The 22,503-nt window shown below is 45.5% G+C and overlaps 1 protein-coding gene across 1 annotated transcript in view; it reads left to right on the forward strand.

Moving 5' to 3' along the window:
* The window catches only part of GPC1 (glypican 1), a 246,312-nt gene that overhangs the window by 149,296 nt on the left and 74,513 nt on the right, over window positions 1-22,503 (forward strand). The window lies entirely within an intron of this gene.

The following is a 22,503-nucleotide window of genomic DNA, read 5'->3' on the forward strand; positions in this document are numbered from 1 at the left end:
AAACCCTGAAGGATGCTTAGTAGTTATGGTTTGACTTAATATGATGGCTAGTAATAAATCCAATCATTTTTGTGTAAAGGAAATGTAAGATTGGACTGGTGGAACTATTATAGTTCACTCGAGGGAAGAGCCAATAAATCCAAGGTATTTGTTCAACTCCAAAATGCCCCCCTTAATTTGGTGCAAGGGGGGAAATTTAAAAGCACAAGACTATATTTTCAAGTACAGGACACAGGTAGTGGGAACCACATCTTAGCTTGTATTTCTGAGAGAGGGAAGGAAGAGAGGAGTGGGATTTGGTGTGATTAATACTGTACTAGGGGTATGGAGGGTTGAAAGGAAAACAGAGCCATCTCCTGAAGGCTGTTGATCTCTGCTCTGGGCTCCTGGCCAGCCTAACTGTCTGCTGAAATGGCTGTAATTTCCTGAATTAGACAGAGCCAAACTTCCATTTGTGAAAAGGACAAATTAGGCCATAGGAGAGTCACTTGTCTTTACAGCTCATGACAAAGTGCTCCCAACTTAGAGGTTGACCTCACCTTTCCTTGATTTTATAGAGCTCTTATTGGCAAGTATGAGTCTTCTTACGGTTTAATCAATATTAATCTCAGTTGGAAGGATACTTCTGGTTGCTAATTGAGATCAGGTTCAATTCCATCTCGTCATATTTGCTGTATAATTATTAGATGCTTTACATCATGTCAAAAGAGTCTTGGCATCAGCATGACATTCCCATATTCTGGAACGATGTGCAGCATAAAAGAAGCTTTTGATAACTTGTTGCTGTCTGGGTAGGGCATAACTCTCTGAAGTTCTCCAAACTGTGGTAAGGGTCACAAAATGTAGCAGCAGCAATCCTGTTTCCATTCAGAACATGTTGGTATTCTCTCAGCTGCAGTGTAGTTATTTTAAATACATGATGATGTGGCTGGATATTTCTGGTATGTCATAAGCGCATTACACCCTCTTCTGTTTGTTTGCCTTGAAATGAGAAACAATTTACCGTGGGAGAAAAGATGATGGACCAATACCACCTCTAAAATATCTGCTGGGAAAGACATATGTGTAACAAATAATTTCCACCTGAAATAATTTCTTCTCTTCTTTAAAAAAGAAAAGTCCCAACAGGTACCACACTGACCAGCTGCGTGCATGCCACATGCAGCAGAGATTGTCCACATTGTCATTATCTGGTTACATCTGACCATCTGCGTATCACAGGTAGTTTCATTTTGCACAGGTGCTATTGAGGAATTTTTGTATATCTCGGTAACACCTGTTCCCCAGGCTGCGCACTTGTTCCCACTGCGGGCAGCTGCACGCCCGGCTGTCAGCCGCTGCCCCACTGCAGGATTTGCTCCCCACTCCCCATCCTCAGCAACACATTGCCAGTCAGAAATGGTGTTCCCCAGGGCTGCCAGTCACAAGACGTGTCCCCAGGGCTCAGTGCTGGGTCCAGTCCTGTTCAGTATCTTTGTGAATGGCCTGGATGAAGGGACACTTAAGTTTGTGGATGACACTAAGCTGGGAGGAGGTGTTGATCTCCTTTGGGGTAGGAAGGCTGTGCAGAGGAATCTGAACAGGCTGGATTGATGGGCTGAGGCCAATGGGATGGGGTTGAACACGGGTTCCTGAAAGCCGGGTCTTGCCAAACTAACCTGATCGCCTTCTATGACAAAGTGACCCGCCTACTGGGCAAGGGAAAGGCTGTGGATGTAGTCTTCCTGGACTTCTGTAAAGCCTTTGACACAGTTTCTCACAGCATTCTGCTTAGGAAACTGTCAGCCTCTGGACTGGACAGGCGCACACTCCCCTGGGTGGAAAACTGGTTGGATGGCTGGGCAGAGGGAGTGGTGGTAAATGGCATTAAATCCAGCTGGAGGCCAATTACAAGTGGTGTTCCCCAGGGCTCAGTGCTGGGTCCAGCCCTATTCAATGTCTTTATCAATGGGCTTGATGAAGGCATTGAGTGCACCCTTAGCAAGATTGCGGACGACACTAAGCTGGGGGGAAGTGTCGATCTGCTGGAGGGCAGGGAGGCGCCAAAGGGACCTGAACAGGCTGGACCGCTGGGCTGAGACCAATGGCATGAGTTTTAACAAGGCCAAATGCTGAGTCCTGCACTTGGGGCACAACAACCCTATGCAGTGCTACAGACTAGGAGAAGTCTGGCTAGAAAGCTGCCTGGAGAAGAAGGACCTGGGGGTGTTGGTTGGCAGCGACTCAACATGAGCCAAGAAGGCCAATGGCATCTTGGCTTGTATCAGAAACAGCGTGACCAGCAGGTCCAGGGAGGTTATTCTCCCTCTGTACTCGGCACTGGTGAGACCGCACCTCGAATCCTGTGTTCAGTTCTGGGCCCCTCACCACACGAAGAATGTTGAGGCTCTGGAGCTTGTCCAGAGAAGAGCAACAAAGCTGGTGAAGGGGCTGGAGAACAAGTCTTATGAGGAGCAGTTCCAGTACTGGAATTGTTTGGCCTTGAGAAGAGGAGGCTGAGGGGAGATCTTATTGCTCTCTACAATTACCTGAAAGGAGGTTGTAGAGAGGAGGGTGCTGGCCTTTTCTCCCAAGTGACAGGGGACAGGACAAGAGGGAATGGACTCAAGCTCTGCCAGGGTAAGTTCAGGCTGGACATCAGAAAAATATTTTTCACAGAAAGGGTCATTGGGCACTTGAATATGCTGCCCAGAGGGGTGGTTGAGTCGCCATCCCTGGAGGTGTTTAAAAGATGGGTGGATGAGATGCTGAGGGACATGGTTTAGTGGTTGATAGGAATGGTTGGACTCGATGATCCTGTGGGTCTTTTCCAACCTAGTGATTCTGTGAAGGGCAAGTTCAGAGTCCTGCACTTGGGACACAACAACCCAGTGCAGCTCCAGGCTTTGGGAAGACTGGCTGGAAAACTGCCTGGCAGAGAAGGACCTGGGGGTGTTGGTTGGCAGTGGCTGAACATGAGCCAGCAGTGGCCCAGGTGGCCAAGAAGGCCAATGGCATCCTGACCTGTGTTACAAACAGCATAGCCAGCAGGACCAGGAAAGGTCCAGATGCCTCTGTACTCAGCATTGGTGAGGTCACATCTTGACTCCTGCTTTCAGTTCTGGGCCCCTCACCACAAGAAGGATGTTGAGGCTCTGGAGCGTGTCCAGAGAAGAGCGACAAAGCTGGTGAAGGGGCTGGAGAACAGGCCTTATGAGGAGTGGCTGACAGAGCTGGGGTTGTTTAGCCTGGAGAAGAGGAGGCTGAGAGGAGACCTCATTGCTCTCTACAACTCCCTGAAAGATGGTTGCAGTGAGGTGGATATTGGTCTCTTCTCCCAGGTGACAGGTGATAGGATGAGGGGGAATGGCCTCAAGTTGTGCCAGGGCACGTTCAGATTGGACATTTGGAAAAACTCCACCGAAAGGGTGCTCAGACTCTGGCAGAGTCTGCCCAGGGAGTTGGTGGAATCACCATCCCTGGAGGGATTTAAAAGACAGACAGGTGAGTTGCTCAGGTATCTGGTTTAGTAGCGGACACGTACAGTGAACTTGATGATCTCAAAGGTCTTTTCCAACCAAATGATTCTATGATTTCTCAGGAACGCTGCCTGATCCACAGCAGTTTTTTGTGGTTGGTTCCAATGCCTCCACACTAATGGTGCAGATTCAGGAGCAGAGAAGCAGCTGTGCTGGTAGGACCTGGGGCACCCATCACACAGCCAGGAAAAGCTGCAGCTGGAAAGGCTATTCTCAGGAAAGCTGCTCTCCACATAGTTTTGTGTCTTTGTGCTGTGATTTCTTTGAAAATATGACACTAATCCTATTAAGCTCCTGTTCCTGGCACCAGTCTCTGATGTCAGTGGGACCGCTTCAGCCCCAGGAGATCAGGACCAGATCTGGGAAGAGAGTGTGGGATGGGAAGGGTGGATGAGGTTTGTGTCTGCAGTGGGTTTGATGCCCTTGCCTGAAGTGTGCAACGTTCCTGTAGGAAAGGAGTCAGGTCTGGGCAGGGGACTGTCAGAGTTGGTGAAAAACAGACCTGCTCCCTCTGTTCTTGCTCAGTGTTCTACACTGAAAGTGAGCTGCCATTTCCAGGTTAAAAAAACTGAGGACAAATATCAATACACCAAACAATTTCAGTGGGAACTGGAAGATTTTGACAAGAGTGAGATTTATTCCCCACTATCTTTGGCACGGCTGCTGTGTGAGGACATTGCCTACAGTGCTGGCGTCAGGGCTGGACCTGATGTTCAAAGAGCAGCCTCTGGCTCCCGGGGAGCCTTGCTGTGGAGCAGTCTGACCATGGTCCTGGGGATGCACACGTGCATTTTTAGAGCTGTACATTGCAACACGTGCATATTTATTAGAGCTTGTTAATTAAAATTACTGCGGTGAGTGCTTGTTACTATATCTGACCAAAAAGCTTCCGCAGACAGTTAAGAGAAAAACCACCAAAGCCCACATTAGAATAAAAGCAGTGACTAAAATGGGGTACCTAAATATATTTGCAGTGGAAATAATTTTAGGTATTTATGTGGTGGAGTTGCTGCTTTTTTTCTGCCTTTCATTTTATGGGTTTTGTTAAAGGTTTTCTGGTTTCTTTTTTTTAATGTATTTTTTATTCGTATATCCAGAACCCATTTTTATTTCCATGATATTGATATTGTACAGCAGACAGCATTGATTTCTGCTTCTATGTAATACATACACATGGGCAATCAAAAAATCATAGAATTACAGAATGGTTTGGGTTAGAAAGGACTTTAAAGATCATCCAGCTCCAACCCCCCTGCCATGGGCAGGGACACCTCCCACTGGATCAGGTTGCTCCAAACTCCATCTAGCCTTGCCTTGAACAACTCAAGGGTCGGGGCAGCCACGACTTCTCTGGGCAACCTGGGTCAGGGCCTTCACACCCTCACGGAAAACATTTCTTTACAATATCTCATCTCAATCCCCCCCTCTCTCAGTTTAAAACCATTCCGCCTCATCCTATCCCTGCATTCCCTGATGAACAGTCCCTCCTAGCTCTCCTGGAGCCCCTTTCAGTACTGGGAGGCTGCTGTGAGGTCTCCCTGGAGCCTTCTCTTCTCCAGGCTGAACAAGCCTAGCTCTCTCAGCCTGTCCTCATATGGGAAGTGCTTCAGCCCTCAGATGATCTTCATGGCCTCCTCTGGACTGGCCCTAACATATCCACGTCATTCCTATGTTGTAGGTTTAGGAATGGATACAGAGTGTAGGGTAGGATTTAGCTCACTAATACACTGTATTGTAAGTGGGAATATCACAACTGAATTCTAAATAGCTACACGTGAAAGACAAAAGGGATGGAAAATTTAAACTTGTAAGAGTATGCAAATGGACAAGAGTATCAAGGTGAAGAACTGGCATTTCAGAAGAAACTTAGGAAAACAAAGAGGTTATAAAGAGGCCAAAGGCTTCTCCCTCAGCACCCTCCCAGCCTGCAAATGGTTCTGTTGTCTTACCTCTTTTCTGCAGCAAGACACAGGGCTTTTTAAGATGTAGTCCAGACCCCACCACTGAGGCATGATCAATGACCAGACTAAGAGGCACGGGAGAGGGGTTTTTTTTATGCTTTCACCTGCAAAATCTTGCTCAAATTGGCATGTCCAGGCTGGACTTAAACTTCCTGGGATGAGGCTCTTTGTTGTAGCTTGTAGAGTGCCTTGGGTCGTTTCTACCCTCACATTAATAAGTAATAATCCTCTTTACCTTCTAGTCACTGGGTATCATCATATGGGTTTTTTTTCTGGCAGAACTGTTTGTAGACAATTCTCCATACTAGGTTGGTTTGACAGGCTCCACACAGGTTCCCATCTTCCTTTAACTCCTTATAAGTCACACCCCTGTCAGCCAGGGCACTGGCATCAGGCTGGCTGAGCTGTGTCTCTTCTCACTTACCTGCTAAAGAATTTGTATCACATTCATAGTTTTCTTCTTCTGAAATTTGTCCAGTGTTTTATGGGTTACTAAAACTAGCTATAAAAGTTGTAACAGTATTAGCACTCAAAGATACGGAGTAGCTGAAGGTTTTGATTTTTTAAAATGTGCTATTTCAGTTGTTACTGTTTTAACTTTACTGCTAAAATGAGAAATATCTGGTAATCACCCTGTGACGGCACTGCATTCAGCTGAATTTTTTCTAAATACCAAGCAAATATAATTACTCTTTCCTTTGAATTATCCTTGGCAAGTCTGCTAATTCTGCATAGAAAGAACACCATGTAATTGTGAAGGTTCCTTCCAGGATCCTGAAGTTTTTTCTTAAAATGCTTCTCCTTATCTTTTTTGCCTCTGGCTGTAGACTAGACATTAGCAAGAAATTATTTACCCTGAGGGTTGTGAAACACTGGCCCAGGTTGCCCTGAGAGGTGGTGGATGCCCCATCCCTGGAAGCACTCAAGGTCAGGTTGGATGAGGCTCTGAACAACCTGATGGAGTTGAAGATGTCCCCGCTCACTGCAGAGGAGGTCGACTGGATGACCTTTAGAGTCCCTTCCAACCCAAAGCATTCTATGATTTCATGATTGTGCTCCTCACCTTTTGCTGCACTGGAGCATGGGCTTGTCTGGGCTATGAAGAGCATAACAATATTTCTTTAGAGAGTCTGCAGAAAGACCACTTTGAGAAACTTGTTTTATTCAGGTCACGCTCTCCTTCTTCTAAAGAAGGACAATTGTAATTATTATTTGTAATAAGAAGCCACATAGAAGAGACAAGTAAGGAAATTTCTCACTACCAACTTCAAGGGGGACTGGAGAAGATGGTTTTCTAAGGGCTCTCACCCTCAGGCAGTGTTGCATTTTAACACTAACTTTGAAGCCCACTCTGTCATAGATTTTCCATTCCAGAGTGCAGAAATGTGATGCTGACAGGCTGCATCCCTTGCTGTCTGTGACACTCCTTGAAAGCTCCTCCAAAAGGCAAAGTCCCCAAGCCAGCCCTCCCGCATGGCGAGGCCAAAGGCTGCCTGTGCCCTCCAGAAAGCCCCGGGTGCTTAAGCAGGACAAAGGGAGGTGCCCATTCACTTTTAAGCATGCAGTAAATATTAAACAAGATTTTACTGTTCTCATGTCAGAAGTAAAGACAAGCCCTAACCGAAGCCTCCAGGGCTGAATGACCGCAGAACTTGAGAGAAGTATGGCTATAAATACAGATTCTCTGGGGAAGCCTACTGCTGCGTAATGTGAGAAGCTGGGTGGTTGGTGCTGGTGAGCATGGGCAGTCCTCTCACCCTTTGTGTGTGTTTGTCCTGAAGCACTGGGACCTTTGAATGAAGATACGGGTTGTGTCTGTGACTGTGTCTGGAAAGAGATGGAGTGTAGGCTTGTCTTTCAGCTATGTAGTGTTTATAAGTCCTTATTCCTTAGGGTAGCAAGATGTGTGCCAGGCATTTCACAACACACAGTAGTGCCATATTGCCTTCCCTGGAAGGATGTGCCACAGTGGTATGGGAAGACAAGGTGGATGCAAAGAGGTGTAATAAGAGAACATCTGTCAGGGTACCTGATAGCTGCCTAGAGCTCCACGCAGACATGTATGCAGTAGGGAGTATATTTTTGAAGAAACAAAATGTATTGCAGAGCAGTGGGAGAGAGAGGAGAAGAGGGCGGAGGAAGAGAACAGAAGGGGAAGAAACCGCCAAACAACTGCGAGAGGAACAAACATCACTTTGAGTATGATGTGCCTTTTGCAGGGTTTTCTAAGTTGCCTTCGGGCAGTTCAGGACATGTAAGAGACAGAGGGAGATCAGAAGTGACTGGATAAAAGTCTGTGGTTGGCCTTCTTCATCACTAAGCACACTCTCCTTGTTTGAGATGAAAAACAAACACTGGCTGCACAACTTGCTGTTTACACATCTGGTGGATCTGTTCACAAAGGGCTCTTCTTGCAGCCAGGGAAAACATTTCTTTCATGGCTTCTTTTATAGCTTTCTTGCTGTTTTTGCAGAAGGGATAAATATGCCATCGAAGTACAGCTTAGCAAATACTTGTGAGCATGGGCTTGGAAAGGCTGGCTCTCTAGGATAGCAAATGTCTCTTATAGCAGCACAGGGTATCTGAGACAAATGCAGATTAGCCCTGTACCAGGCAGGCACTGTGGGTGCTGCAGGCAGCCCTGTCACCTTGCCTTGTGGTGACACAGCACTGGGAGCAGCACTGGGTGCAGCACTGGGCTCTGCAGCAAAGCGCATCCAGGATCACTGTGTGCTGGCATGCACTATCTTGGCCCCATCCTGGGGACCTGCTGTGTCTTGAAGCAAACAGGTGTGGTGTTATGATACAGCTGGTGGAGTTGAGGAGTCCAAATGATTTCTTATTACGGGATTTCAAAGCATGGACTTGATTGTTGTGCGGTGGAGTGTTGTAAGAGCTCCCTCTGGGACAGGCACATAGCCCTTGCGAGTACGAAGTCCATGGGCAGGACTTCTCATGGAAGCGTGTATTATAAATGTACTCTAAAATTTAGAGCTAATTATAAAAAATAGTCAAGAAAAAGAAAGTTGAAGCAGTGCTTACTTTGGTTGTGTTAGCTCTGTTTCAACCCTGAACTCCATGGGCTGATGAGCATTTGCTGTTACTAAGTATTAGTGTTTCATAGCAGCCCTTCATTTCAGATGGATTTGTAGTCTTTATTCACTGTTCTGATCACATTCCCTACTCATGTCATTCATCTTTTGAAGAAATCCCAGTATTATATGTATTCCCAGAATTGAAAAAAGTTATAATATCTGGAAGTGTGATGCTGATTTCAGTTTCTGGTCCTCTTATGAGGCACGAGACAGTGAGGTCTGAGGAACCTTTCCTGGCATGAGGCTGGGTGGAACAAGCTGGTGCAAGCAGCCGTAAGCACCTGAGCATTCAGTAGGTGCCCGGCAGGTACAGCACGGGGCTTGTTTGTCAGAAGTGTTTGCAGGGGAGGGAGCTGCCCGCTTGGAAGGTAAACAGGTTGAAGCCTATTAAACACTTTTTGGTAGTGACAAGGCACAAATTTATGGAATATTACAGCAAACACAGTGGAAAAAATTGCATCAGTTTTCTGTAAACATATTTGTCTTTTCAGCTGCAAATTGAACATTACAAATTTAATTGCAAATTAAATATTTGGGCCAAACTTCAGAGTGTTGTTTGGAAGCGGTGCCAGGAGCTGTGGGTTGTTTCCATGCTTGCTGGCTGGGCTGCCTGGTGGGGCTGAGGCTCCACTGCTCTGTCGCCAGGGCAAGGAGCATCACTAGGGATGCATTTGGACCAAAAAGCACAGATGGGGTGGTAAATGTGAGGGAACTGCATGATGGGTCCCTTTCACAGGCTTTCCATACCTAAACATGTCAGGTTCAGTCCTTCCTTGGAAAATGGCACTCTTGGCAAAATGTTTTTCTCAAAAGCATTCTTCCAAGCAATATAAGGTTCTGTAGAATCACTTAGCATCCTTTCCTGTTTCAAAACAACTTGCCAATTAAAGTTACCCATACTTGTTATTTGAGGGTAATGGTTGTACCAGCCCCAGGCAACATACCCACAGACAGTCTTTTATAGCTATAGTTAGTTGTGTTCTCTTTGTTATAAACTAAATAATTCTTCTTTGTTATCGTAATGATTAACAATAGGCCATATTTCAATTACGGCAGCAAATCATTACAGGATATTAAGATAAAATCAAGCTAAAATGTGCTGTACATAAGAATCCATAACTTATCAGAATTGCATGGGTAATACGTTATTGGATTTTTCCCTTCATCCCATGGCAAAAAGAGAGAAATTTTATTAAATGTCTTTTTGCTTTGGAAAAGTTCACATTGCTTTCATTTTCACTAATAAGTTCAAGATGTCCATATTTGTTTAACTTGAAATGAATTTGGTTTATTGCTGAAACTGAAGTTTCCCTGGGAGCATCTCAGTGGGTTAGTTATATGTTGGTTATGTTCTTCCGTGATTAAGTTTTCATTGATTTTTTTTAAGTCACTCAGATTACTTGTGTTACTCCTCATTGCTCACCTATATTCAGTCTTGCTACCCTGGACACATCAAAAAGGATGTGTATTTAATTTACCTGGTTTCTCCAGAAGTTATTAATCGTCATTTAATACTCCTGAAGGAATGCTAATTTGGAATCTAAAATAGATGGTGCTTTATAAAGCAGGAATCACCTAACATTACTAATCTGCAGAAGGCTGACATCGTAGCACATTCTCTGCCTGTCCTCTTTCTAAAGTGCAGCAAAGAGCGTGTGTTTCCATTTCCCTTGTGCTGTTGCTGTAACCTCTGACAGTGCTGTTCTAGGAGAAGGAATGGGGCTGTCAGCAAGATCAGGCTGGCATTGGGTGCCTCTCACAACATGTTCTCCAGCAAGGTTTGGCCCATGCTAGGAACGGATTTGAAACACTGGCCAGCATTCAGCTCAGTAGAAAGAATTCCTGTTTTGGTAGATAATGGTTAAAGTAAGTGATGGTCAGACTTTTGGAGGGGGGGAGGCACTGTTATAAACATGTTTTGTGGCTGATGTGCTGGAATCCAGCCCCATGGAAGCTGTCAAATATAGAACATTTGCAGGAGTGACCCATCACAGTGTTGTGTACTTCAATTCAAGAAATACCAGAAGGAGTCAGATGTTAATCTGTGTTTGATTTGGATAATTCCTGTTTGTCTCCACTGACTGACGTTATTTTCTTCCCAAGCATGTGAAATAGCAAAATGGTTTGGTTTTTTTCCATCGGGTCGTGACTCCGTAGCAAGAATTTTCTGATCGCTTTTTTTCTTCCCCACCCAGCAAAACTCCCTTGCTTTGCTTCAGCCCAGAGGCAAACGAAAAGGCTTTAGTCATAATAGGGTCACACCTTGCAGTTAGCAAGAGGCAAAAATCTCCACTGGCTGCACACATTGCACAGCCTGAGTCCAGGCCCCTTAAACAGCACATCAGCGTTTGGGTTGGGTCGTGGTTTTGGTGGAGGCTGTTTGGTTTTTTCCCCTGGAGGATGATGTCAAAAAAAATCATAATTGCTTGAGCAGATTAGTGATCCTGATCATCTCCATCACATTAAATTATGTAGAGGGTGGGGTACTGGGAAGAGATATGCCTAAAAATGCAGTAAAATCCATTTTTCTAGGAAGAACAACTAATGGCAATGCAGGTACTGTTTTCCTACAATTTGAAGGTCATTTTCACACTGCATGGAGATTTTCAAAACACATCCATGTATAACGCATCAGCTGTTAGCATACTGCTGGTGCAACTTTATATTGATTGTCTTCTCCCAAGATTTTTAATAACAGCAGTAGCATACATTCACCTAATGTAAATAGAGGCTAATTAAGAATAAATGTGCTAATTGTATTAGGAAGTTATCACTAACTGCATACCCTTCATCTGTGACTTGCCGTATATACTCTTGTCCAGCCTGACGCTCCGAACAAGCCAGTCCTCCATGGTGGTATGTGGGCTGCCTTTCCTGCAAGGCTCCCAGGCCCTGCCGAGGAAGAGGAAGGGGAGAGCAGCTGGGGCAGCCCAGCCCCTGGGTGGGAGTGAGAGTGTTTGCCAGAGGAATCCAGCTCTGCTAGGAGAGCTGGCGGAAGCTCTGCTTATAACAAGAAGCCTGTTTGCAAACTTCCACATTCTTTGGCCCTGTAAAACCCCAGAGAAATGAGCACAGATGTGCCTCAGTCCACAGTGAAGATCACTACGTGACACCCCGGAGTGGTTGTGGTTTAAAGTCATTATGCTTCAGCTGTTGGCTCTCTCTGAGTCCTTTGCCCAGCTGAGAAAGAGGGATTTGTTTGCAACAGGGAAATGCGGCAGAGAATTTTAAATGTGCCCTGTTGAGCATTTGTGTAAGTGTGAGCATTTCTCTATGCTTAACAAAAATGGCTGAGGAGCCCTGGTGTCAGGCAGTTGAGGAGAAGCATCCCACAGTACCATGTGCAGGCAGGAGCACCCGTGCTGTACTGTGACAACAAGGGACAAGGGCGGCAGTGACATGTCTGCATGGGACAGTACAATGTGTAACAGCAAGCACAAGACAAGGTTCCACCCCTCCACCGTCCCAGCTCAGGCTGTGGGTATCACACAGAAGCCTGACCTACAGAGTCTAAAACCAAGCACTAGCTCTTTCCTCTCATCCCCTCTTCCTTGGAAAGGCACCTATACCGATGCAGCTGGCCCTGAAAGAGAGCAGTTACCTGATGCTGCTGTTCCACCACTTCTTGTTGAGCTATTGAAAAGCTCTCAGACTTTCTTAGACCCTCTTGTCTAGCTTGGGGAACTGAAACTCCCTCCTGGGGCTGGGGAGACTGGCACTCCTTGGAGCTCATATTACAAAGCAGCAGTTATTCTTGGCAAGCATTTTGTGGTAACTGAGAGAGTTGAGGTGGTTCAGCCTGGAGAAGAGAAGGCTCCAGGGAGACTGAATAGCCTTCTAGTCCTGAAGGGGCTTCAGGAAAGCTGGGGAGGGGCTCTTGATCGAGGAGTGCAGGGACAGGGTGAGAGGGAATGGTTTTAAGCTGAAAGAGGGAAGATTGAGATGAGGTCTTAGGAAGAAATGTTTTCCTGTGAGGGTGGGGAAGCACTGGCACAGGGTGCCCACAGAAGTGGTGGCTGCCTCATCCCTGGAGGTGTTCAAGGCCAGGCTGAGGCTTTGTGCAGCCTGATCCAATGGAAGGTGTTCCTGCCTATGGCAGGGGGCTGGAACTGAATGGGCTTTGAGGTCCCTTCCAACCCAAACCATTTTATGATTCTATGATAAAGCTCATAAAATTAACAGAGCCCATGAGAATAGTTAGATACCTTCAAATAAAGGGTGGTACCTAAGAAGGATCACCAATAAAACCATTGTCTAGTGTTTTCTCATCTATAAGATGCATATACATCCCATATCACAGATTATTAACTTAAACCATATTTTCTGAGGGAATAAAATCCATTGTTTAGCTTTTCTCATGAATGTGCTTCTGTTCTTGGCAAGTCATGTATTATTACAACATGCCTTTTCCTATCAACTTCTGTATATTTGCTTAGAGTGGAGAGATTGTATTTGCTGTTGAAAATATGCTTCACCCTAAGCTCTGTCCCAACAGTTCTAGGATTTCCTGCTGTAACAGGGAGGTATTGCATTTCATATTGGAGAAAGTGCCATCCACAGGCTCGGGAGCTGAAGGGAACTGGCTCACTAAATGGATTTTTGACTTTTTCCCACCACAGCTGTATTGACAAGAAATTAAGTTTGGGTTTAAACAACACTGTTCTGTTTTCAAGGGATGATATATAGTCACTGGTGCAATAACAGAGTGATATCATATTGTCCAGTGAAATCCCTTAGCAACTGATTCAATATTTACAGAAAAATAGCTGGGATGGTGGAAACCAAAGCTGTTGAATGGCTGACTGTCCCAGCTCTAGCTTGCCAAGCTCTTCTCTGTGAGCTGCTTTGTAGTTTGGATCCTCAGAGCTTCTGGGAAGGTTTTCAGAGATGACGCAGTGGTACCTGTAGATAACAAAATTATAATTTATTTCTTTTTTAATCACCACGTGTTTAGTGCTTGAAGCTCAGCTAGCAGCTGCTCTGAGCATTTGAAGTGCCCTAGAGCTCACGATTCAGTGACACCATCTGGGCAAGGCTGTTAGTGGAGACCACTTGACATTGAGAAGCTCAGGTCTGAGGGAAGTGTTCAGTGTCTGCCTCTGACATTCTTAACAAAGAAGTGCTGTTCTGTCACAGTAGCTTAGAAGACCATAACAATGCTTCTCTGATATCCAAGGCTGCCATCGTGAGAGGTTTCTCTCTATGAAGGCTTCATGCCTGGGGTGGGGTTTTTCTTGTTTTGTTTTATTCATGGGAGTTAGAAGGGAAGGACCAGATTTCCTGTGTATCCACTAGGACCTCAGCACCTGGTCATCTTTTAGTAGGCTGTTAACATTTCTTGCACAAACCATTCTGAAAACCAAGAACCCATTTCCCGTGCATTTCAGCATCAGAGAAGCTGTGGGGACAGAAAGGCTGGCATTTAGCGCTAAGTGACCCCTGTAAGAAATATCCTGCTTTCTCCAAATAAATGATAACTTCTGCAGTGGTTGAAGGCATTCAGCGTGTTCATTATCCTGTGCTGTGACTAGCAAGCCTGTTCATTTGTGAGGAGAGCCCAGCTACAGCCAAACAAGCAAACAGGAGAGCTGAGCTGGGGGCATGGAAAACTTTGAGTCAGCAGCTAGGGCACCTAGATGGGCGTGCAAACATTTTTTTAATATACTCTACATTAGATTTACTTCTTTTTGGAGGCTGTGCCCTCAGAAATGTTCAGTAATGGTGCCAGAAGTATCATGCATAAATCCTGCCTTTCACCACAAACTGTCTTCCTTGTCTTCCCTGTCATCTGCTTCTGTGTTAGTGCTGCCAGCACTTCTGTGTTCCTTACCCTCCAGTTTGTTTTCTTTCTGGCCTGATCCTCTTTATCTCTTCTTCTCTCCTAAGCTTTCTAAGTGCTTTTCATCCCTGTTTTTTCTTTTTTTTAATTTCTCGTCCTCTTCTGTCAACGCAAGACCATGATATAATTCTGCTTTTTCTGATTTCTCCTTGGTAATATCTGGCTCATGCAGCTGTTAACAATCCACTTCCATCACACTGTTCAAGCTGTTGAATGCAGCAATCAGGCTTAAGTTTTGTAGTTCTAAGTTTATATTCTGTCCAGTCAGTTGGACTTTGAGCTCTTTCCTTACCTGCTGCTTCAGAAGATGTGTTATTTTCTGTTATTCTGGGCTTATTTGCCACGTTTCAATCTGGAATCCAGGAAAATAAAAAAATAGAAATAAAATTCAGATGTGAGTATTTAATAATACAAGTGAGACTACAAAAACAAATTAAACTTTAGTACTATCTGTTCTCTAAATACTTCAGTTTTGTGCTTATCAAGCTCAGTTATACTATTCAGTTATTACTATTTCAGTAATTCAGTTCAGATGTGCCTGCTTTGATACTGGAACTTGATTGGTTAGCAATAGCATGACCCTGTATGGGCTTGAACTTCAACAAAAGGGAGGGTTGTGATCTTACCATGAGACTGGTGTAATAAAGGAGATTGGTTCTTTTTCCAAATAACATCTTGCTAGATAGTGGAAGGGTTTTGGCACATCCAGCATTCAGGCTTTTTAATCAGCTGTCCTTGATTGCAGCCTCTTTAAAAATGCACTGTTGGAGTCATCTCAAGGAATTATCAGCTTACTTTTAATTTGCATGTAAGGAAAAACCAACCAAAATACACTATTTCTATTAAATTTGTTTATTTGTTTTGCTGTATTTGCTTTTGATTTCATAAAATCATACAATCATATGATTTGAGAATCATAAAATCATATGGTTTGAATTGGAAGGGACAGTGATCAGTTCTACACTTCAGTGATGGAAGGACAGAGGTGCTGTCCTGAGCAAGTGCTTCAGTTCAGCATTGTCCTGTTCCTGCTTGGAGGAAAGTGGACCACATTTTTGCGGTGCTATCTCCCCAGTTGTTCTGCCCCCCATTAACTGGAAGATGAGTGAAAGGACCAGACGAAGGAGGCCAGATAACCCCGCTGATGGACCCACTATCAGGAATGCTTCATTTCCTTGAAACACACTGCTTGCTTTGGGTTTAGGGCAGGAGGCTGCATCTTAGGCCATAACCCTTGTTAAAACAGCACTGCTCAAAGTTCCATGTCCTTTGTAACATTGAGAGATGTAATAATGCCTTTTCTTTGTGAGCTGGTGCAAAAAGTCAGTGCGCTAGTGCTTGTCCTGCAAGGCCACAGCTGCCTGGTGACACATGTACTGGCAGTGAAGGAGGCTGGAGGAAAGTTGGGGAGGGGCTCTTTATCAGGGAGTGCAGGGATAGGATGAGGGGGGACGGTTTTAAGCCGAAAGAGAGGCGATTGAGATGAGATATTATCATGGAATCATAGAGTGGTTTGGGTTGGAAAGGACCTTAAAGATCATGCAGTTCCAACCCCCCTGGCATGGGCAGGGACATGTTCCACTAGATCAGGTTGCTCCAAGCCCCATCCAGTCTGACCTTGGACACCTCCAGGGATGGGGCAGCCACCACTTCTGTGGCAACCTAGGCCAGTGCCTCACCACCCTCATTGTGAAGCATTTCCTCCTCATGTCTGGTCTAAATCTTCCCCTCTCCAATTTATAGCGATTAATTTATAGCCCATACATAAGCTCTAATCGAACATTTGCACCATGTGTTTCAACATTCTGACACATTTTCTACCAACTCTAGCTGGCAGAGGTTGGCAAAGGTACTGGGCGTCATCTAAGATAAGTTGCAGGTTTGGCCCTCTGATCTCAGCAGTTCCATACCACTGCAAACATTTTGGCTCTGTGCATGTGGGGAGAAGGTATATTTTTAGGCTTTCCCAGCTGCGTGCCAGCTGCATTGATTTCGCTCCAACTTTCAAAACACAGAAGGTTGAATTATGAATCAAAAATAAAGCAAGGCAGGAAGGTTTAGTCAGCCAGAAGCACCTCAAGCATACTGTCTGTTTTGTCTGTCCCGCAGTCTCTGAAGAGCCTTTGCCTCTGTGTGGATGTTCAGAGAGGGAATTAACCTGTGATGGCCTTGGCGAAGAAGCTGCGCAGGCACCTTCTGCCTTTGCCAAGCTGCTCAAAGTAGGCAGCCACATTACTCGTGCTCCTGGGAAAGCATGGAGAGGTGGGAAGCTGCTATGCAAGATGTCCTCTGAAGTCTCCTTTCACAGAGACACTGTTTTTCCAGGAGGGAGAGAGGGTCATCGTCTCCTATGTGCACTCCCATGGGCCCATCCTCAGTGGCTGACCTGTCAGGGTCAGCGGGGAATTGGGACCATTCCCATTGTGGCCGTTGGCATTGGCATGGTCTTAGCAAGGTGGTGTTTGCCAACCATGGCAGCTACCAGGCAGTTTGATGAGCCCAAAATGAGCTTGTGCATGCATATGTGTACTAGCTGAGGTTGTTGTTCTCTCTCTCCACTCCTAAATTTTTATGGTCATGTTATGAATAATTGGAGTATGGTTTCAGAAACATACTTCACCCTTAACTAATGTTCCAGGATCCCATATCATGGCATTAGTCCCCATAACCTTTTCTATTCATAGCCCTGCTTTCATTTACACTTTCAGGACTTAAGTTTGCAAATCACCACTAGCATTAATGACTGTTTCTGCCAAGCCTTATATGCTCTGGGAAGTCTCTGTTTCCAACTCATTCTTTGGTGAGTGGTAAGAGTTGTAGAATGGTTGGGGTTGGAAGGGACCTTAAAAATTATCCAGTTCCACCCCCTCTGCCATGGGCAGGGACACCTCCCACTGGATCAGGCAGCCCAAGGCCCATCCAACCTGGCCTTGAACACCTCCAGGGATGGGTAGCAACAACTTGCCTAGGCCAGGGCCTCCCGACCCTTATTGTGAAGAATTTCTTCCTAATGTCTAATCTAAACCTTCCCCCTTCCAATTTCAAATCATTCCCCCTTGTCGTATCACTCCATGCTGTTGTAAAAAGTCCCTCCCCAGCCTTCTTGTAGGCCCCTTCAGGTACTGGAAACTGCTCTAAAGTCTCCGCAAAGCCTTCTCTTCTCCAAGCTGAACAACCCCAACTCTCTCAGCCTGTCCTCATAGCAGAGGTGCTCCGTCTTCATGACCTCCTCTGGACCCGTTCCAGCAGTTCCATATCCTTCTCATGTTGGGGATTCTAGAACTGGACACAAGACTCCAGATGGGGTCTCATAAAAGCAGAGTAGAGGGCAAGAATCTCCTTCCTCACCCTGCTGGCCATGCTTCTTTTGATGCCACTCAGGATAAGGTTGGCCTTTTGGGCTGTGAGGAAACATTGCTGACTCATGTTGAGCTTCTTGTCAATCAGCACCCTAAGTCCTTCTTTGCAGGGCTGCTCTCAATCACATCATCCCCTAGCCTGTACTGAAACTACAGATTGCCCTGACCCAGGTGCAGGACCTTGCACTTGGCCTCGTTGAACCTTATGAGGTTTACTTCTCCAGCTTGTCCAGGTCCCTTTGGATGACATCCCTTCTGGTGCGACAACTACACCACTCAGCTTGGTGTTATCTGCAAACTTGCTGAGGGTGCACTTGATCTCGCTGTCTGTGTCATTGATGAAGATACCAAACAGCAGTGGTCCCAGTACAGAGCCCTGAGGGACACCACTTGTCACAGATCTCCATCTCGACATTAAGTCATTGACCACTACTCTCTGAATGCGACCATCTGACCAATTCCTTATCCACCGAACAGTCTACATATCAATCCATATCTCTCCAATTTAGAGAGAAGGATGTTGTGGGGGACTGTGTCAAAGGTTTTACAGAAGTCCAGACAAATCACATCCATTGCTTTTTCTGTGTCCGCTGATGTGGTCATCCCATTATAGAGTCCTTGGCTTCTTCTCACCGCTAGGACTATTCTTTAGTTCGCATTGTAGCCAATGGCAAACTCCTCATTTTTCCTGGTGCCATTTCTTTTCAGAAATCTCATCATTGAAGTCACATTGCTCTTCGTGCTTTTCACGTGGAGTGGAGGCTTTTCAGGTTGCCGCTGCTTTAATAACGTGCCTGAAGCTGAGCAGATGGAGCGGGCGTGTTCGTACAAATAAAAGCAATGTTTCCAGAAAACAACAATTTGTAATAGCTTGCACTGTGTTCTGGTGAATCTCACTTCCATGGAAGGAGAGTTATATTGCAGAGGCAAATTTCCTCTTAGAAAGGAGAAGGGGATTCCTACAACAGGCTAATTATGATCACCAGGTGGGTTCCCCACTGACACTGCTCCCTGTTGGAGCTTGCATGGTTGAGCTGGCATCACTAGATGTCTGTAAGCTATTCCTTTGCACTTGATGGAACTCTTATCCTTGGAGAGGAGAAATGCATCTCTAAAAACAGGTGCAGTGTATGAATATAGAAGTTTGAGCATTAGAAATAAAAGTGTAGTCCCAGATTTGCTTAGGGACATGGTTCAGTAGTGGTCTTGGCAGTGTTACGTTTATAGCTGGACTTGATGATCTTAAGGGTCTTTTCCAACCTAAACAGTTCTGTGATTCTGTGATTTTGTGATGCTGTGAAGTTCTATGTACAGAGAGCACTACATCCATTCATTGCGTAGTATCTACATAGGTAAGATACTGAAAGAGTTCTGGCACAAGCCAGAGTGCTTTGCTGACCTTGTTTTCATTGAAAGCTGGATCTGTGGGGATAAGAGTGTGGATAGGTTAGAAAGACCAGAGTAATGCTTGCCTACCATGCAGCCTGCCTTCCATGGACTGGAAAGATCAGTCCATCATGGGAGGAGCTGCCAAGAGCTTTTACTTTGCTGTTCGCCCTGTGTTCAACACATTAAGCCTCTGCTTAAAGCCATATTTTTAAATTGATTTTTTTAAACATCACATTAATACATTAACTTCCAAATTAAAACCAGTTTTCTTGCTCGAGTATCCCATGAAGTCAGAGAGAGGAGGGAGAGGAACGGTGTTTCTCATATAATCTGTCATTGATTTGACCTTGCAACATGCTTTCTGATTTTTGCAGTGATTAAAGCCCATGCTGCAGTGGGAACCACACATACCACTGAGCCATCTCGGTAAGACAGGGGTCTGCATGGGGGTCTGGCACAGCTCCACAGGGCAGGGCTGTTGGCAGAGGAAGCTGGCTCACCACACAGCACCCAGCAGGAGGACACGGGGCGCCAGGGCAGCTCCCTTGGGGACTGTCGGGGAGAGGCTGTACACTGATGTCCATGTCATTTAGCCAAGTGTTCCTTTTCTGCTTCTGTTCCTTAGAGGGCTTTTCTTGGCAGTTCTGTCCATCTCTCTCTAAAGGTAGAGGGTCATCTGAGGGAAAACCCCAGTTTCAAGACCAGTCCCAATGAAAGCAACTCTTCTTGGCTATTTCAGAAATAACATTGGTTTTGGTTATAAACACTGTTCCCTCAAGCTTTTTTCTGAAAATAAAAGTAACATCATTTTGCTGAGTATTACAATGCACATTTCCAGGAGAAATATAGGACTGATGTGTTTGTTCATTTTCTTAGAGAGTAAACTGTGTATTTAAAAGCCCAATCACCTCCCCAGAGGAGCCTCAACTTAAGTGAATTGACTCCTGATTTTAAAGAGGAGGGCAGTGCTGACTCCAGTCTCCTGAAACAAGAACAGGTCTTGTAAGCCTTGTGGCCAAAGACCTGGTTATTTTTGGTGACCGACTGTTACCTTTCCCTTGTGGAGGGTGTTTGGAGTATTGCTGCACAGGACAAATTGCTGTAGTTTGCTGTAGGTGGCACAGTATGGATGGATCAGGAAAAGCAGGTTGGGGCACGTTGCCTGGGCTCGCAAACAGACAGGGCTGGGGACATCCGCAGCGCTCCCCCGGGAGCGCCACTGGGGTGGCGCTGGGAGAGCCACTGCCCACCACACTGCAAACCACAGGGGGACAACAGGAGGTGGGAGCAAAGCCACTGGGGGAGCCAGGCACAGCCCTGTGGGCCCCCCTGCCAGTTAAAACAGAGAGAACAAATTGTACGGAAGGAGGTCCGAGAGGCAAAATTAGTACTCACAGAGCAAAGGAAACTTGTTTTAAATGGGAGGGGAAGGAAGGGGAGAGGAATGTAAAAACCACACAGACATTCCTTTCCCTCCAAGGCTGCTGGTCGCCAGCCTGTTCTTCATGGAGGGAAATTTCACCTTTGGAAAGGGATTTGAATAATTAAATTAGTAGTCAGTGAGACCCTATGGGACTTGAGTTGGTAGCATTTCTAAGCATAGAAATTGTCATGTTGAGAAATTTTTGCCCCACTAGATTTTTTTCCACTGGTGTGTCACATCCAGCTGCTCCTCCAGATGGAGGTGATGGAGCAGTCACTGACCCCCTCCAGGGCCAGAAGAGGGATGGGAATGATTATCCAGGAGCTGCTGTAGCACAGCTGTTTGACTGCAGACACACGAGGAACTTCTGCTTCCCAGCTCCCGCCGTTGTAACCAAAAGCTTAGAAGCCTTGCCGGATGGCAAGGCTGGTTTCTTAACAGCTAGTCACATGCCTTGTGGCCCCTTGGAAAGTGTGCCTGGCTGCCCAACCCCAGCTGGGAGGGTATTTTTGGAGACACAGTATTTTTGCTGGCTCTCCTGGATTGTTCTGTATTCCAGCTGCTTTTGGTAGGGGGGGAAATAAGGAAACTATGAAGTTCTAGAGAGCTTTCCTAGATGCTGCTCATCTTTTCCATAGTATGATTCCTGGTGTGAAGAAGTCAGGAGGATTCAGCCTTTCTGAGAAATAGATAGGGATTTTATCTAGAACATTTTCTTTTGTTTTTAACATCCCATCAGAGACCCAGGGTGACAGATGGGGTCCAGCAGGCATTTGCAAGCCTCCCTTACTCATCCAATCCAATTTAGTTATGGCTGGTCTGCCAAGATAATGCAGTTGCCCTTCAACTTGATCCTATTTTGTGGTTCCCAACAAGCTAATTTCACGGTGAAACTTCCTCAGAATTTGATATCAGGTTTTACCCCTCTAGTCTTCACTTTTAAAGGCTTTCTTTTCAAAGTATGGTAAGACCCTGCCTACCATATAGCACTGATGCACAGTTCTGTGTATCCAAGGGGCTCACACTCTGTGTGTTGTATCACTTTCTTCACATTTTACACAAAGGACCTCCATTCCTGAGAGGCTTTCAGAGGCAGAATAGATACTGCTCAAAATTCTGCCTTTTCATCTGGGTATGTGAAGTTTATACTGAAATCCAAGAAATAGTGAAAGGGATGAGGTCAAGACAGAGCTTACAGTGATCATCCAGGCTTCAAAGTCAAGTGGCTTTCCTTTTGCATTCCTGATGAGGAGGCTGGAGCCCACAGACCTGATGAGCAGCAGGATTGTCTGGGAGCTACTGAGGGAAGAGCACAGGCATCAGGACTCAACTATTAAGTAGTTCTTTAATAATTTGTATCTTCCCATTACATTCTGTAGAACAAAGATTACTTCAGCTAGAGACCTGAAGCCTTTAGGACTGTGATGGGCTTACTCTCCATTTCGAGGTCACTTTCCCTGCCATTATTTCCCCATTGATTTTGATTCCATGTTCTGCACCACATCACATTTTGCTTGTCCAGACTTTACAGGCATTTTCCCCTTTGATTTAGCTTGATTGCAAATCAAACATGACAGTACTTTCTGCTTGTAATGTTTTCCTATGACTTTAGGCCCAGCCTAGCCTGGATTTCCTGCCTCTGGCACCGCGGGCAGAGGTTCAGGATACATGAAATCCATCCAGTTCTGGTCCAGGCTGCCACGTTTTTAGTGTGTTTCTTCTCCTCCGTTGACATGTAGTAGATATTGGTTTTGGGTTATTGTGATTCTTCCAGTGTTGCACCACCTCAATAAAGTTATAGAAATCTTTTCTGGGGTAGGACACAAGATTCTCACCTGACAAGAATCAGCCAAGACATACTGAGATCCACAAAGATTCGCCTGGCTGGAGGAACTGACTATGAGGCTCGTGTGTGGATA

This window comes from Phaenicophaeus curvirostris, chromosome 10 (assembly GCF_032191515.1).
Source record: "Phaenicophaeus curvirostris isolate KB17595 chromosome 10, BPBGC_Pcur_1.0, whole genome shotgun sequence".
In the NCBI taxonomy this organism is placed as follows: domain Eukaryota; kingdom Metazoa; phylum Chordata; class Aves; order Cuculiformes; family Cuculidae; genus Phaenicophaeus; species Phaenicophaeus curvirostris.